Source organism: Canis aureus, chromosome 21, assembly GCF_053574225.1.
Source record: "Canis aureus isolate CA01 chromosome 21, VMU_Caureus_v.1.0, whole genome shotgun sequence".
Lineage (NCBI taxonomy): Eukaryota > Metazoa > Chordata > Mammalia > Carnivora > Canidae > Canis > Canis aureus.
In genome coordinates, this window is record NC_135631.1 from 44,423,703 (window position 1) to 44,442,256 (window position 18,554).

Consider the following 18,554-nt stretch of genomic DNA (forward strand, 5'->3'; position numbering starts at 1 on the left):
TAAAATTTATTTCCTATGTTTTCTTCTAAGAGTTTTAGCTCTTATATTTAGATTATTGCCTCCTCTTGAGATAATTTTTGACACACCAGTGAGGTAGGGGTCCAATTTTATTCTTTTGCATATGTATGTCCAGGTGTCCCAGCATGATTTGTTGAAGAGACTGTTCTTTACCCTATTAAATGCTGTCGGCATCTTTGTTGAAAATCACTTTGCTATAGATTTTGGGGTTTATTTCTGGACTCTCAATTCTATTCTATTGCTCCATATGTCTCCATTCCAGCATCACATGGTTTTGATTATTGTAGCCTTGTTCTAAGTTTTAAAACCAAAAAGTATGAATTCCCCTCTTCGTTCTTCTTTTTCAAGACTGATTTGTCTATTTGGAGCCCCTTGCAATTCTATATGAATTGGAAGATCAGCTTTTCCCTTTCTAAAAAAATGTATTGACATTTTGGTTGAGATTGCACTGAATCTGTAGAGAGCTTTGAGAAATACTGCCTATGAACATGAGATGTCATTCCATTTATTTAGTTCTTAAATTTCTTTCAGCAATGTCTTATGGTTTCCAGTATATAAGCCTTTCAGTTCATTAGTTAAATTCATTCCTAGCTTTTTTTATGTGAATGTAAATGGAATTGTTTTCTTAATTCCATTTTCTCACTGTTTATGCTAGTGTAGAGAAACACCTGATCAGAGACACATTTGATTTTTTTGTGTTGATGTGGTATCTGCAACTTTGCTAAATTTATTTATTAGCTCTAGTAGGGTTTTAAAAAAAATTCTTTGGATTTTCTATTTATAGGGTTATACTATCTGTGAATATCTATAGTTTTACTTCTCGCTTTCCAATCTGGATACCTTCTATTCCTGTCTGTTCTTTTCCTACCCAGGGACCAGAGTCCCACACTGGGAACACAGGCTCCCATCTTCAAGACCACTACAGAACCTGAAGGGGCCTGGTTGAGGGCAAGTAAAAACAACCCAAACTATTTTACCATTACACAGTTGCCTTTTCTTTGATTCAACACATGTTTGTATTGTAAACTTTTGTCTGTTTTCCAGACTTCTGAGAGAGTTGATTTTGACAGTTTTTGCTTAATTTTTTAATGTTTCTGTGGATGAGTAAGTTATTGGAGCTGCCTACTCCACCTTTTTCACCTATGTCTTTCCAAATATTTTTCTTGTGGTGCACATCACTATTCTAGGCTAAGGGACACCAAAATAATATTATCCACACCTGTCAACATACATGATCCATTTTGAGCTATAATTTACTATTTGGTATCAAACCAACTTCCTACCAAGAATAACCACAATGCTGGATTAAGTTTGAAAAGAAAACAGTTGCATCAGAGAGTCACCAAAACAGCCAGGAGAGACAGCATAGGTATATCATCTTAGATAGCCAGGATGTCATCATTAGCAAATCAGCAGACATACTCTAAAACTGTTTAACAAAGAGCACAAAAAATTCAAATGTAATGTCAGAAAAGCCAAAAGTAATAAAAGAGAGAGTAAAGGAAAAATATATGGATAAATCTAAATTTCTCTCTACATAATAATATTTTGCTGGGTTTTTCAATTTAATAGAATTTAAAATGCATGACAACAATTGCCCCCAAATTAGGAGTTGGGTAAATGAAATTTATGTTCTAAAGTCCTTGAATTTTCCAGAAACTAGAAAAAATATTAATTTGTTGTACATTCTAGTAAAATGAATATTTTATAATTATAAAGTAAGTCACAAAGTGAGAAAAAGATACATAATACATATATCTGACATAGGACTCATACCTAAAATATAGAAAAATCTCCTAGAAATAATTGACACAGTCTAATTTTAAATTGGGCAAAAGACTTGAACAAGTGGCATATAGACATATGAAAAAGTGCTAAACTCTTTGTCATCCAGGAAATGCAAATTAAACCTACAATGTGATTCCTCTACGTATGCACCAGAATGTATAACATTCTGTATAACAGACTTCCATGCTGTTTTCCATAGTGGCTGTACCATTTTACATCCCCACCGTGTACAAGAATTCTAACTTCTCCACATTCTGTCAATATTTGCCATCTTTTGTTCATTTCAATCCCAACTGGTGTGGGGTGTATATCTTAATGATTTTGACTTGCATTTCTCTGATTAGTGATGTTAGGCACCTTTTCATATATATGTTGGCCAATTTAATGAGTCTTCTTTGGAGATATAGCTATTCAAGTCTCCTGTCTCTTTTTTAACCGGGCTATTTGTTTTTGTTTTCTTTGTCAGAGAGTCGTAGGAGTTCCTCATATATATGTTATGGGGAGAGGGGCTAACCTCTTATCAGATACGTGGTTTGCAAATATTTTCTTCCATTTTTAGGCTGCCTTTCCATTCTGTTTTTCCCTTTTATTGTGAAGAAGCTTTTGTTTGTTTTAGTTCTACTTTTGCTTGTTTCCTGTCTTTTAGATGTCCAATCCATATACCCATGAAATCATTACCAAGACTAGTGTCCTGAAGGTTTTCACCTGGAAGTTTTACAATTTCAGGTCTTCTGTTTAAAGCTTTAATCTTATTTCAGTTTATTTTTGTGTGTGTTTTGAGGTAGTTTATTTTCATATTTTTACATGCAGATATCTAGTGTTCCTGACCCCATTTGCTGAAGACACTAGCCTTTTCCCACTGTGTATTCTTTTTTTTTTTTTTAATAATTAAGAATTTTATTTTAAAGACTTTATTTATTCACAGAGAGAGAGAGAGAGAGAGAGAGAGGCGGAAGCAGGCTCCATGCAGGGAGCCCGATGTGGGACTCGATCCCGGGACTCCAGGATCACGCCCTGGGCCAAAGGTATGCTCTAACCCGCTGAGCCACCCAGGGATCCCCCCACTGTGTATTCTTGATACCACTGTTGAAGATTAGTTGCCTATATATGTGTGGGTTTATTTTCAGGCTCTCTAGTATGCTCTATTAGTTTATGAGTCTTTTCATGGCAGTATCATACTGTTTTAACTATGGCCGCTTTGTAATATATTTTGAAATCATGAAGTGTGATGTCTCCAGCTTTGTTCTTCTTTCTCAAGGTTGCTTTGGATATTCTGGGCGTTTTGTTGTTGAACATAAATTTTAGGATTATTTTTCTATCTCTGTATAAAATGCCATTTGAATTTTGATGGGAATAGAACTGAATATATAGTTTTGGTAGTATGGACATTCTAATAATATTAAGCCTTCTAATCCATGAATGAAAACTCTTCCCACTTATTTGTGCTTTCTTTGTTTCACTAGTATATTATTTTCAGTGTACAAATCTTTCATCTCCTAAATATTTTATCATTTTTGATACTAAGGTACCTGAGAACGTTTTCCTAATTTCCTTTTCGGATAGTTCGTTACTGTATGGAAATGCAACTGATTTTTCTATGTTGATTTTTATACCCTGCAACTTTCCTAGATTCACTTATTCATCCTAATAGGTGTGTGTGTGTGTGTGTGTGTGTAATTATTAGGGTTATATATATATATGATCATATAATCCGCAAACAGACAATTTACTTCTTTTCCAACTCGGATGTCTTTTATTTCTTTTTCTTTTCTAATTGTTTTTACTAGGACTTCCAGTATTATGTTGAATAGAAGTGGTGAGAAAGGGCACTTTTGTCTTATTCCTGATTTTAGAGGAAAAGGTTTTAGTTTTCCACCACTGAGCAGGAGGTTAGCTGTGGGCTTCTCATATGTGGCCTTCATTATGTTGAATGAATTCTTACTATACCTAATTTGAGATGTTTAACCTAAAGTGATGTTGAATTTTGTCAAATACATTTTCTGCATCTATTGAGATAATAATGATTTTTATGATATGATCAATAAACATCTATTGATTGCATTTCAGCATCCCAGGAATAAATTCTATTTTATTGTGGTATATGATCCTTTTAATATGCCATTGAACTGTTTGCTAGAATATTTGTCACAAATTTTTACACTGAGCATTCTTTTTTATAGATTTTTGCATCTATGTTCATCAGAGATATGGAGCTGCAATTTTCTTTTCTTGTAGTGTCTTTTTTTCTGGTTTTGATATCAGTGTAATGCAGGGCTTGTACAATGAGTTTGGAAGTGTTGCTTCTCTTTAATTTTTTGGAAGAGTGTGAGAAGGATTGATGTTAATCTTTTACATGTTTGGTAGAGTTCACCAGTGAAGCTTTCTGGTCCTGGGCTTTTCATTGTTAGGAAGTTTTTGATTACTGATTCAATTTCCTTGCTTATCTATTAGTCTGTTTATATTTTCTATTTCTTCTACCATATGATCCAATAATTCCATTCCTGGGTACATATCTAAATTGAAATAAGGATCTCAAAGAGTTATCTGCACTGCCATGTTTATTGCAGCATGATTCACAACAGTCATGATTCAGAAATAATCCAAATTGCCATCAACAGATAAATGAGTAAAGACAATGTGGTGTATGCATAAATAAAATGTTATTTAGCTTTTAAAAAAGAAGGAAATTCTATCACTTGTGACATCATGGATAGACTTAGAAAATATTGTGCATTTTTCAAGCATTTAAAAAGTAGAAGGGAATATTCTGGATTAAGTTTTATCATTTTTAAAAGATTTTATTTATTTATTCATGAGAGACCAGAGAGAGAGAGAGAGAGAGGCAGAGACACAGGCAGAGGGAGAAGCAGGCTCCATGCAGGGAGCCCAACTTGGGACTGGATCCTGGGTCTCCAGGATCAGGCCCTGGGCTGAAGGCGGCGCTAAACCACTGAGCCACCTGGGCTGCCCCATTTTTCATTTTAAATATCCTTTCATCTAAGTAATAATTGCTTTAAGCCAAAAGCTAAAGAGATAATCCAGGCATTTCTGGCCTTAAAAACTTACTCGGGTCACAAATGATTGCATTTTGTAGTTTTGATTACCTAAAAGTCATGTGAAAGGCCAGTTGCAGAACCAGAGACAAGTTCTTACTCTGACGTTGTCTCACTTAGGTTCAAACATCACTCTTCCTTTATAGCATCTGTCTTGCTCAGACAATTCCTAGGGATTTGTGGACTACAAAATCCAGGGCCAAGACTTATCCTGGACATCTAGGCAAACATGGGTCCCCGGAACCTGAATGGGGCGGCTACAGAGAAACTTTTAGGTTTAGGTGCCAGGTCTAGGGAAGTCTGAGGTGGGGGCTAAGAGGGGCGGCAGGCAGAAAGGAGTAGAAAGTGACCCACACTTACCACAGCACCTCTTACCTGCTTGTGGTCCCCTGGTGATGATTATCCTCAGGGCAGACACTGAAGACTAGCCCGGTTTGGGGTTTTCATGAGGTTTGGTGTGAGGAACAGGAGACATTGTATCATCATGGAAAACATGCCTGGAAATAAGTCAGTCACAGAGGAACAAATGCTGCATGATTCCACTTATATGAAGAGTCTGGAATAGTCAAACTCATTGATGCAGAGACTAGAATGGTGGTTGCCAGAAGATGGGAGATGGGAAAATGGGGAATTTTGTAATGGTTACAAAGTTATAGTACAAAATGAATAAATTCTAGAGATCTGCTGTCCAACACAGAACTCATAGTTAATAATAGGGTGCTGTGCACTTAAAAACTTGTTAAGAGGGTAGAGCTCATGCTATGTTCTCTTACAGGGAAGAAACAAAAAGCAACAAAATCAAGGGGGCACAAGAAATATTTTGGTGATGATGGATATGTTTATTATCTTGTTTGTGGTGATGGTATCATGTATATACATACTGTCTAAACTCATTACTATTTAGACATTACACACACACAACTTTTTTGTATGTTCAATTTGTCTCAATAAAACTGAAAACAAAGAAAAAAGAGGATGAGCACAAAACAAAACTGAGAATATCAAGTGTCAACAAAGATGTTGAGCAACTGGAATTTTTACTCACTACTAGTGAGTTGTAAATTGGCAAGCCAAAACACTAATTGCCAGGGTCTACTAATAGTGAATATATGCATATCCTGTGGCACAGTAACACTACTCCCAGGTATATGCCAAAATCAGATGGGTAACTAGGTGCATCAACAGAGATGGACAAGGATATTCATAGCAGTATCACTTGTAGCCACTGCAAACTTCAAACAACCTAATGTCAAGCAATATTAGAATCAATGGAGAAACTTTGGAAGCGTATACAAAAACGAAAATAAACTACTACCTTTTTAAACACAGATCAGTATTACAAGCATATTGTTGAGCTAAAAGAGCCATGGGGGAGTACATACTATCTGTTGTCCATTTACAAAGGTTCAGGCAGCCAAAACTAATTTTGGTGGAAAATTTTGCAATAGTAGCTATTCATCTGTAGAACAATGACTGTGACAAGTATGAGGAGAGATTCTATATTTCTGGTAAACCTTTAAAATCTTAGCCTAGGAGATGCTTACACAAGATCACTCATTTTCCTACCAAGACATACACTCATGATCAGTGCACTTCTTTTGCACATGTGTCATCCCTCAAAACTTTTTTTTCACACTGATCATCCCAGAATTTTTTTTTTAATTTTATTTTTTCAATTTTAGCAAGGGTGCAGGGAGTTGCTCATCATATACTACGGGTAGGAATGCTAAGTTGTAACAGCTACTTAAAGGAGCAAATGAAGAGAACCCACCATGGGGATTTAAAATGTACATTCTCCATGCAGCACCCCGACCTGCTAGTATTTCTACCCTAGAGAACACTTGGATGTGGGTCACAAAAAGGAGCATGAACTTAGGTGGAATGTAGCAACGCTTTTTTTTTTTTAAATTGTAGTTCAATTTGCCAACAGATAGCATTAACACCCAGTAGCAACGCTTCCAATGGAAAATAAAGAAACCAAGTACATATTCAAGGAATGAATGAATAAGGAAATCATAAATTGTATCTATTAGTTCCGAGGACTACCATGCAGTATTCCAAAAAAAAAAAAAAAAAAAGAGGAAGGTTTATATATAATACGGAAAAATCCCAAGGATGTAATGTTGATGGTGGGGGGGGGGAACCCTACACATATGCAAATGCATGGGAACTAGGTGTCCTCCTATAGGGACCGGGTTTGTAACTAGCGGCGGAAAAGGATTTCAGCCCAATTTGCAACGTGCACATCCATTATTATGTGTAACTTAATAACTAATAGCAGCACTTAGGGTGCCTTTGGAAGCCTATCCATCCAGAGAACAACACGGGTTCCCTCCAATAGGCGAACTGGCCGCGGGAGGGCCTGGAAGCCGAAGAATTTTCACTCTAGGCCTTTCTTCTTTAAATGTAGCATCTTTTTGGTAAAAAAAAAAAAAAAAAAAGTTCAATTAGGACTTAAAAGGTAATTGAAAGGCGCTCCATCTCGTGGGAAAGCAGAAGACGAGGATAATTAAGCGTGACGACACGGAGGTCGGGCGCCAGCCCCGCCGCGGGGCGCAGAGCGAGGCCGCCCAGCCGGGGCCGACCTGGGTCACCGCGGCCGCGGGCCCGCGCTCAGGGGCGGAAGGTCCCACTTTTGCCTCCCGGAGCGCTCGGTGCGACGTGCCAGGGGCCCCGAAATCCAGGCCAGGACCATTTTCCGCGAACTGGAACCTCAATCCCCACCGAGACACTGTAGGAAAGCCCAAGAAGCAGAATCCCCGAAAAAGGGGAAGCGGCCGCTTCACCCAGCGGCGCGCGGCGACCATCAGGTCCGAGCAGCTCCGCGCTCTCAGGGTCCGGACGCCAGATTCCCACCCTCCCCTCGGGGCAGGCCAGCCCGCCCCTTTCCCCCGGATCCGCGCCGCCTATTGGGCAGCGAGTGATCGACAGACGTTCCCGCCAATCGCCGGCTCTGTGACGGCCCCGCCCCCGCCCCCGCCCCGTCTGCGGTCCCCCGGGCTAGAGGGGCCTCTGTGCGTCGACGTCAGCGTGTTGACGTCACGGGCCGGGCTCTGGAGGAGGACCGGGGGTGGCTGACGGCGGGCGGTGGGCTGCGCGACGGCTGCGGGGCTCGGTTCCCCGGTCCCGCCCCGCCAAGCCCCGCCCCTCCGCCCGCTGGGGCTCCCGCGGGCGCAATCACGGAACCGCTGTCCCCGGGCCAGCCTGGGGCGGCCGGCCCGAAGCCCCCCGATAAGGTAGGCTGGGTTTCCCGTGACCCTATTTGACAGATTGGAAAACTGAGTCACCGGGGGGGGGGGTCAGATGACCTGCTGGGAGCTCGCGGGAGACCGCGCGGACGGAGGCCGGAGCCCGAGCGTCGGGGCGTTTGCGGAGCGCTGCGCGGTCCTCCGGGAGGAGGAGGGAGGAGGAGGGGCTCGGCTGTTCGTAAAGGATGCACGGGTGAAGTTGCAGATTGCAGAGCCCCACCTCGTTTGGGCGCCCGGGCCGGGATGCGGGGCTGGATGCAGGCAGTGAGGTCTGCATCCCTCACCCTCCGGAGCCCCCGCTGGGGTCCCGCCCGGGGCCCTCCAGAGTTACCAGGAAGGGAGACTAGGGCGACGCCTGGGCTCTGCAGGCCGGGACGGTCCCTGGCCTCTTTTACTCATTTAAGACAATCTGTGTTCAAAAATTTTAAAAATTAAAGCACAAGTTATGGGTGTCGTGGTGGTAGTTTCATTTCACTGCCTTGCCCACCCATGGTATCCGGCCATATTTTGAAATCTCAGTAGCATGATGATTTTTGTTGAGGATTTTCTACAAAGAGATATTTTTTTTTCCCTCCCCTCTCTTTTGTTCAAATATGGGTTAACATTGTGGAGCTTTTCTTACCCTTCCATTAATGCGCCAGTTATTCACCATGTCATTTGTCTTCTATTTCACAGATGGAATCACTGAATTCATCACTTGACTCAGTTAATAGTTTGGATAAGTTTAGCAAGGTAACAAACTAACAGGTCCAATCCCTCAAATATACTGGAACTAGTTCAGATGGTTTCCCTTAGAATCTTTGTTGAGAAGGGCTCTGAAAGATCATTCCCATCTATATACCCTCTCTTTCTAAAAGCTGGATCTCAAAAAATAAAACTTTCATTACCTTTGCTTTTATGGGCATGGATTCATGCCCATAAAGTGAAAAATGTGCACTACACAATATATGCATACATATATGATGTTTTCTTCTTTTCATAAAAAAATCATTCCCTTTAAATCTTGCTGTCGAAAACATTGGACTTTTAAGTCTGCATTATTGCATAAAACTGCATTAAAAATGGAATTGAAGTCACTTTTGGGGGCACTTTTCCTTCCTGATGTTCACAGGATGGCCATTTTAATCATTTGAATTTATTCTTTGAACAAGTCTATCAGACGAGTACCTCATCTCTGCCGCATTTTGCCTGAAGACGTTGAGGATTAAGTGCTGAAAAATTTACATCCTTAAAGACCTTCCATTTTGGTGGAGACACAATAAACATGTAAACGAAAATGACAGTTTTAGGTAATGATAAATGGTAGAAGAAATAGTTCAGGATAAGAGGATAGAATGTGACTGGGATGTGGGAGAGTAGGAGGGAATTTAGGTATGGTAATCAGAGAAGACTTCCTTGAGGAAGTGACAGTTTCATGAGACGTGAATGTTTGGAATGAGTCAGCCCACAGGAAGATCGGTGGAAGTTTCCAGGCAGACACTGCAGTGCAAAGGAGCATGTTCCAGGGGTAGAAGAGAAGCTATGTGCAATGGAGTGAACCTTGGAGAGAGTGAAGGGGGGGAGATGACAGTGGAGAGCTGGGTGTGAGCTGCATCATCTGAACCCCGTGCAGACAGGCAGAGGACATAGGATTTGTGTATTGCCAATCCCTCTTTATTTAGTGACATTCATAGACTCTAGCCAGCTCTCTGCTTTATTTTGGTTATGAAATCATTGCAGCAACTCATTACGTATTTTTTTCACCAGTAGTCACCTCTCAATGAAAATATGTCTTCTTCCCTTGAGCACTGTGTCCCATGCTATTTTTTTGTGTGTGTTCATTATTATGTGCAGGACTTTAAGCCTCTGCTTATTCTCAGCTCCCTGCTTTTATCCTTCCTTCCTATGAATCCTCCAGTATTATCTTTATGTGTTGGCCCTTTGGAAAGAACTGGCTGTCAATCCCAGCTCTTGTCCAAGCTGAGTTCTAGGAAACTGCACTGTCAAGTGGATTACCATTTTCCATGAGAACTTTGAACTGACCAGAGACTTAATGCCTACCTTTATTTAGTGCCTACAGTGTGTCAGGTGCATTACATACATTCTTATCCTTCCAACATATTGCAGAGGTAAATATGATCCCTTCTTGATCAGAAAGGAAGCTTACCCTTTGGCTGTCCAGCTTGTACTGAGTGAGTAAAGATTTGAACACTCCAGTTAGCCTGCCCCCAAAGTCTAATCCATGCTACTCCACCTCACTGCTTCCCTGAATATATAGCAGTAGCTACAAATCTCTGTTATTTGAAATTATATTTTTGAAATGATATTTTAGAGGTCATGATGATTCAGTTCTCTCATTTTATAAAGATTTTATTTATTTTGGGGGGGGGGAGAGCACAGGCATGAGTAGGAGGAGGGGCAGAAGGAGAGGAAGAAGCTGACTCCCCACTGAGCAGGGAGCCCAATGTGGGGCTTGATCCCAGGACTCCAAGATTGTGATCAGAGCCGAGGGGAGATGCATAATGGACTGAGCCACCCAGGCGCCCCCAGTCCTCTCAATTTAAAGGTCAAGTTGTGGAGGCCCAGATTTTCAAAGCATAACTGGCACCAAGTTCTTACCTTACTGAATCTCAGCCAAATATTTTTTTCTGTTATACTTCATAAAAGTTCCATCACAATGGGTTTCTACATATATGAAAATACAATATTTCTTTTTTTTTGAGAGATCTTGAATGAGCAGGTGGGAGAGTGGGGAGGGAGGGACACAGAGAGGAGAGAGAATCTTAAGCAGTTTCCAGGCTCAGTGCAGAGCCTGATGTGGGGCTCAATCTCATGACCCTCAAGGGTCTCACATAACCTGCAAGAGCCAGACACTTAACTGACTGAGCCACCCAGGCGCTCCTGAGAATACAATATTTCAACATGGTGAATTTATTGTCCATCAACTCATTCAAGGTAGTAATATTTCTTGGGCTAGTACAGTCCATTGCCTTATTTTCCTTACCTTTTCTCAGCAGGGAGCAGCTGCAGACTTTCTGAATGAATCCTTGATTTTTGTTAGAAGAAAGATAGTAGTTTCAAAATGACTTTAAGATTTAAGGATTAATTGCATACATCTTTTAAAAAAATTTTTTAAAATAATTTTGTTTGAGAGAGAGAGAGAGAGAGGGAGTCACAGTGACAGTGAGAGAGGGAGAGGGAGAAGCAGGCTCCCTGCTGAGTAAGGAGCCTGACATAGGGCTCCATTCTGGGACCCTGGGATCATGACTTGAGCCACCCAGGTGCCCCTGATTGCCCACATCTTTGAAATGGAGTTCAAAACTTGTTACTGGTTTTCCAGATTTAACCGTGTACTTCCAAGTGTGAGAACATTGTCTAGAATTGCAGGCTCATAGTTTCTGTTAGCAAGTGGAGTTTCTTCCTGGAATTGAGGAAGTCCTCGGGTTAGCTCAGAAATATAACTTCTCTTTCTTGGTAATATATAATCATTTTTTAAAAAAAGTAAAAATAATTTCATGAGTTTCATGGTTGAAAATGGGTTACTATGTTCCTACAAATTTAAAAATACTTATTATTCATTTCCAGGCTTAGTTCATTATGATTGGGATATGGCAGGTGAATAATAGTAAACTAACAGTGTACAAGAAAGTACTTTCTGGTGGCTTTTTGACTCTCCTTATATAAGTTAATAGAGATTGTCTTTCATTAGTCAAAGTAGAATTATATTACCTGGTATCCTTGGTCATACACTCTTATACATATATGTTTGCTTGAGTCTAAAAGACACTTAAGGATTCATGTTATAACATGCAAAGTTTTTTGTGGTTTGTAGAGCCCTTTAGTTTTATTTATCATTTCATCTTTGAGAGAGGCACTGTTATGGTTTTCTTGGCTTTGATTCAACAGAACCTCTTTACCGTTTCAGTTAAGGATCTGACTTCTGACCCTCAATTCCCTTGAGAGGAGCTCATGTTTATGGGGTTATAGATGTTGAAGGCACATTGTCGCAAGTAAAAATCGTTATTGTCTGTCTTGATGGTATTGGAAAAAGTAATATCAAGTCCACTTTTTAATATTAAAGATTAGAAAAGGCCCAGAGAGCCTAGCCAGTGGTGGGTGTCCCGCTGAGCTAAGAAGCCTAGTCCACATCCCTGGCTCAAGGCAGCAGGGGCTCCCACCAGCTGTTGCAGGCTCCCATGTCCTGCAGAGCTCGAGGCTTTCTGTGCTATTTCACTTGTTTGGCTTGTTCTCCATCTGGATCTGGAAGGTACCTGTTGTGGTGACTCCACATCAAAGCAGGACATCTCACCCAGGATCCCTGCCTCAGCTGTTTAAGCCTGCAGGATGTTCCTGGGCAGGTATTGGGGAAGTAAGTAATGGGTTTGGTCAGCCCTCTAGTTTAAAACCCTTCTCCTCTATTTCTTCTCGTTTTCCAAAAAATATCCTGGGACCAGTGGGTATCCTCAGTGTGTAAAACTTGGGAGTTGAGAGGAATTTTGCCTAGTGCCTTCTAAGTTATGGTAATCACAGGTTTCCACGACCCCTGTTTTACAGGGCAGGATACTTTTCAAATACTGTGCATTATTGCTCGTCCAGGTATATTCTTGTTTGCTTTTCGTTTTAGGAAAATATATTTGCAGGTGTTCGTTTGTTTGTTTTTTTTAATTAACTACTTGCTTGTTGAGCTAAAGCTGTGGAACCAGGGAGTTTCAAGTACATTTTCCTATTTGTATAGTAGTTAAGTTCATCAAAGCAAGGAGCTCCTGAGCTATTAGAAATTTCTCCAGCCGAGGTAGGAAGCCAGCCAGGACTTTGGGCATTATTGATAAGAGCCGACACTTAGAGAGGCCTTCTCTGCCAGCTGCTGTTCTGATTGCTTTGTGTCTGGATTTCTCATCCTGTTGACATTTTGGGCTGGGTATTTTTGTGTGTAAACATTGCAGCGGTGTGAGATGATAGGTGTGTGTGCATTTGATGGCAGAAATATGTGTGAGGGGCATGTTTCCCTTTGAAGGCTCTGGAAATGAGGGTGGATGGCAAGGGGCTCCCAGACTAGAAGTGGGTGTCTTGCTGCTTTGTAAGCCAGCATGAGAATGAAAGCTGGCCATCCGACAACCTTTGAACTTTCAGTGCTCTGCTGCTCAGTGCAGACCATTTGAAAGTTCTGTACTCTCTGGCCCTTCGGCACATTGGTAACTGTTTCTCTCATGCCCTCTACTTTTCCAGGTGGTAAAATAGATATTTTTATAGGACATTGAGAAAACATAAATTCTGGAATCCCGGAACGGCTGTATCCTGGAGAAACAAACCCCAACTATACCTCTCTTTGTTGACAGCCAGAAATCAGTTGAGTCCACATTTAAAACAGTTTTTTTTAAATTTATTTATGATAGTCACACAGAGAGAGAGAGAGGCAGAGACATAGGCAGAGGGAGAAGCAGGCTCCATGCACCGGAAGCCTGACGTGGGATTCGATCCCGGGTCTCCAGGATCGCGCCCTAGGCCAAAGGCAGGCGCTAAACCGCTGCGCCACCCAGGGATCCCGAGTCCACCTTTAATGCTTTGAATAACCAGTACCTCTGCTTACATTTCAGTAGCAGATGGATGGCTGTGGTCTTCAGTGCATTATCCTCATCCTCAGACTCTGGCCTCTTTAGTTGAGCCTGTGTGCCCTCATGCCTCTGCTCTCGGTGTGAAATCAAGCCCATGCTCCCCTGTTCCCCATCCATGGGCCTTGTCACCTGTCCTCCTTCCTGGTCCAGCTGTACCTTCTGAAGCTTCCTCACGTGGGGCCCCTCCCAGACCATCCGTGGCTCACTGCTCCTGGACGTGCTCCTATGCCTCTTTTTAATCTATTCTACTCCTCTTCTTCCTCAAAATATACTATCTTTCCGTTTCTTGCAAGGTCATGTTTCCTTTTGGGCCAGCTTTTTCATGAAGCCTTTTCTGGTCACCACAACCTAAAGTTCAGTGTTCTCTGTATTATAATTATCTTAGGCTTTGATTCCTCATTATTTGTATAACTATTTTACCTCCTTTATAAAACTAATTCTACTTGAGGATCAGAGTCACGTCTTTTCCATCTTAGTTTTCCTCATAGCTCTAGCATAGTGTCTTACTTGTGGTAGATACTTACATATCTGTCTGTTTGGGTCCCATTCACATAGTGATTTCTTTCTCTTTTTCCATATATTTGTTTCAGTTTATGTAGTGTGTTGTTTTGGAGTAACTTCAGTAAATAGCATTCAGAATACACTGTAAGGGTCCCTGTGTGGCTCAGTCGGTTAAGTATCTGGCTTCGGGTCAGATCATGCATGATCTCAGGGTCTTGGCATAAAGCCCTGTATCCAGCTCCCTCTCCCTCTGCCGCTCCTCCTGCTGGTGCTCTCTCTGTCTCTGTGTCTCTTTCTGTCAAATAAATAAATAAAATCTTTAACCCCCTTTCCAAATACCTTGGAAAAAGAGATGATCAAAATCATTAAATCAGGGCATTCTGATTGTTTTGTCAGTTATAATAATTCAAGAAAGTTCAAGTATTTTTGGTTCCTTTAATGTAATATATTGAAACTCCAGACATGTGTGTAAACTTGCCTAATTTTGGTTAACAAGTACCCAGACCCCAGACTTCTTTACAATGATATTAGTGATTCATGAATTGAACAAACAAATGCTTAACATATGACCAGGTATTTCCCCAGGTGCAAAGGATATAGACGTGTCTTGTAGGAACTCTTGATAGCACTGAGAAAAGGACATGTGAAAAAATGTGTGAAAGATTAGAGGTGCCATTAAAGATATGTGCCATGTGTGTCATGCAGTGGGGCCACAGAAGGTTTCTTTGAGGAAGTGGTACTTAAGCTTCCTTGAACAATGACTTATTGTTGTTGTTTAAGGGCTCAGACGAAAAGGCTCTCTAGGAAGAGGGAGCATTAGGGCAAAGGCATACATGTTGAACTTCCTCCTGTATTGGGAACTAAAAATAGGTTCCTATGGCTAGAGCCCTGGTTCTCTATGGCTAGAGAGAAATTGAGTTTGGAGTAGAGGGATGAAATGAACATTCAAGTTTTCATTTTTAAAAACCTAGCATGATACCAGCATGGAGGGTGTTTCGAGGATAAGTGATTCTGAATTATTGGAGTAATGTGAATAAATGATAATTGGGAAAACTGGGAAAGTCCAATAGAGATCTTAGGGGAATGACATGGTCCCCAGTTCGGAGGATGGAACTCATGGCAGAATGAAAATAAATGCATTGTCTTTGTAGTAAAAACTGTACACAAGACCTTATGGGTTATTATTTGTTAGTTTTTTCCTACCTTAAACATGTTTGAAATATTTACAGGTAGTATATATGTTTTACATCGTTATCTGTATTTTTAAGTCATTCTTATAATTTTCTTTTTGATTTTGTAATTGCTTATCTCTTGTTACATTGAGAGCAAATAATGGAGCTGGTGTCAAACCTTTATCGAGAACCTTGAGAGCTTAAAGAGATCCTACTACTTTTGTGATGTCCTCTGCCTCTGTAACGTTCTCTGCATCCATTCTCATTATGAAGCTATAATTCAGTTTTCTGGGTATATCACCCTATAGTTGCATTGAGTCTTATAATTAGTTGGTCTTTGCTTTTGTGATTCTGTTTTCTGAAGCGTAAGCTAGGTTGATAAAGTCTACTGGTGCTGATCTCCTGAAGGTCAGTTTCCTGTGTGACCACCTAAGAAGTCAGATGACAAAAGAAAAGATTACTTTTTTAAAAAATCCAGGCATCACGATTTTGCCATTGATTTTCCTTATCTGTCATATGCACCAAGCTGATCTTCATCCACGGTAGAGATTAGTAATTATATTAGGAACTGTGTGCCATATCTGTATGTCAGAGTGGAGGAGATAACACGTGTAACGTCTGCCTGTTGGCAGATAGGCCTGGGCAAAGATGTGAATAACAAATCCTTTTATTGGCTTGCTCTCGTTTGTGAATTAGAAAGTTGGCCTTGGATAACGCCAGGGGCGGTTGATACTCTGTCTTCCCTGGCGTCACTCCTAGGGTACCAGTTCTCCCTGTGTCGGAGCCACTGTAGGAGCGGTGAGTAGAGGATGGCTTTGTCAGCTAGAGTGATCCTTGCAGGAATGCTTATTTCTCCTCTTTCACAGAAGGAGTCTTGTGTTGTTGAATAAAAAGAAACCCTACTCGCTTCTGGATAGCCACCTTAGGTTTGCTGTCTACTCATCAGCTGGCTACTTGGAATTTAGCTGCTATTTCCCTCCTGTGTAGAGAACAGAAGTTTGGAGAGGCCTATGGAGAATGTGTGATGAACACATTCTTAATTCTAGTCATTGAGATGAAGAAAGATGGTTACTAAGAGAAGTATACACTGGTAACCCCTTGCCTGTGATTCCCAGGCGACCAGTGAGCTCACTGCCTTGGGCTATTAACTGATTTTCAGATCTAGATCAATAAGATTATAGTTTGTTCTGAGAACCAAAAGTCTCCATTTGAAAATTGCTTGCACTAAGCACTAAAGAAGTTGCATTACGTGGTGCAGAGATGTCCTCAAATGCACTGAAAAATATTTCAGGTTTCTTAATTGAGGGATTTTGTTGGTTTACAACTTCCTCTGGAGCTTCCAGAGTGTAACCCGAAACTGGCCCCTGTGTGTATAGGACAGGGACAGAGTGAAGAAGGAGTCAGTTCACTTCACATTGGCTGTGGCAGTTGTAAGGAACCAAGGAACTTAACTTACAAGGCTTGTTTGAGCAGCTGCAAGATGAATAGTTTTCCTCACCCAGCCTCCAGAATCTTTAAAAGTTTACATCGAGGCCTCCAGCGAGTTTAGTCAGTCATACACCCAGTCCAGATGGCTTCAGCACCACAGTTCTATTTCAAGGCTGTATCTTTGGAGCAGCTTCTGGGAGTGAGGAAGGCAAGCAGATTACACATTCCAAGGACAGGAAAGGGGATGGGGAGCCTCCAGTTGGCCAGGTCCAGCTCACAGGTTGGCTGGTGGTCACGTCTTCTTGATGATCTCCTCCAACAGACCTCAGCTGTCTAGAAAATAATGACTGTTGACTCCATGATAGCTAAAGCTGGCAGCACATCCCTAAGATGAAGTTTTAAATATTCATGAGAATGTGTGTGGTCAGGAGCAACATGGTTGTCCGAATTGCCGACTCCTGATGGTTGAGAGTACTAATGAATTCAAAATTGGGAAAAATAGTGCTAACTCCATAATAGCCATAATAACTGATCTCTTGTGATTTTTTAGGAAAGCTAAAAGTAGATTTCCTTCTGTGGGAACAAGAACAAGTTCTGGAAAATGGTGGGTAGTCAGCAACCAAAAAAAATCAGCAGTGTTTTATACCTGTGGAAATGACTTTGACTCATGAAGGGAAATGGGGTTATGTATAGCTTCTGTGACCTAGAAGATTAAAATAAAGTTGTTTCTAGGTGAGCTGTGAAGGAAATATATGAGTTGAGAAGTTAGAGCTAAAGCTGAGAAGGGGAGAAAAGCTGGAAAATCCATTTGAGCACTAGGAGAGCTCTACTAGGAGGAGAATCAGAGTTTGGAGAGAGACAATAGAAGCTGCAGGAAGGTAGCTATAAAGACCATGTCATTCCAGTTATTCTTGGCCACCTGATAGCAGTTTCTGAAAAAGATGAATGTTCTTGTTTGCCAGAGCCCATCTTGAGAGAGACTTTTTTATTTTTTATTTTTTATTTTTTTTTAACACTGATGAGATGTAGCTGTAACATACCAGCCATCTGACTCGCCAGTCGGGGGGCATAACTCCCTACCAAGTTGTCAACCCCTGCAGAGGTAGTGAGCTAACAATATGAACTACCCAACATGACTGGCCACTCCATGGCATGCTGCCATTTTGCCAACCTGTGATCTATGGAAGAACAAATATACATTGTCAGATGTCCTTCCTCTCTCCAACTGGTTCATCTTTTCCTGGACCAGGCCACACCCAAGGACATGGTTATTCTCAGGGGGACATACTTGACTTCCTTCCTTTCTTTTTCTTTGGTCATTCCCTTCTCTTATTTATCTGTCTCCTCAATTAGATGGAAGTTCTGCTGAGAGTAGGTGATGATCTCTTGCATTGCATTTTGAATCCTTTTAAATATCCTTGGGGTTTTACATTTTGTAGGTGTTCAGCGCTTATTGTTTAACAAAATGGGAACTTTTAGTGGACCTACTTTCTTATTTTCTGCTCTACAAATAAAGGCACTTTGTTATTTTCTCACTTTTATGGAAAGAAGGGAGAACATTCAACTTTCTGTTCTGTCTCATGGTTTGACCTTCCATCTGTATGCTGTCGACTCTCAGATTTCTATGTCTAGCTAAGATCTATCTCCTGAACTCCTGACTTATTTCCAGCTACTTTAATCATAAATACTGTCCATTTGAATGTTTTTTTTTTTAAAGATTTTATTTATTTAGTCATGAGAGACATGGAGAGAGAG

At 41.0% G+C, this 18,554-nt stretch overlaps 1 protein-coding gene and 1 long non-coding RNA gene across 3 annotated transcripts in view; one reads left to right on the forward strand and one right to left on the reverse strand.

The window, feature by feature from the left end:
- The window catches only part of LOC144293007 (uncharacterized), a 55,975-nt gene extending 48,268 nt beyond the window's left edge, over positions 1 to 7,707 (reverse strand). The window contains exons 1-2 of the long non-coding RNA XR_013360437.1: positions 7,211 to 7,707; positions 5,235 to 5,356 (exon numbers count right to left, since the gene is read on the reverse strand). This is a non-coding gene — a long non-coding RNA (uncharacterized LOC144293007). The remainder of the gene's footprint in view (positions 1 to 5,234; positions 5,357 to 7,210) is intronic.
- Positions 7,708 to 7,913: 206 nt separating this feature from the next.
- Positions 7,914 to 18,554, forward strand: part of STARD3NL (STARD3 N-terminal like) — a 55,341-nt gene continuing 44,700 nt past the window's right edge. Inside the window, exons 1-2 of one of the 2 annotated variants that reach the window (XM_077864088.1) lie at positions 7,914 to 8,095; positions 8,783 to 8,839. The gene's annotated coding sequence lies outside the window, so the exon portion shown is untranslated. The remainder of the gene's footprint in view (positions 8,096 to 8,782; positions 8,840 to 18,554) is intronic. The other variant, XM_077864087.1, reaches the window with a different exon arrangement.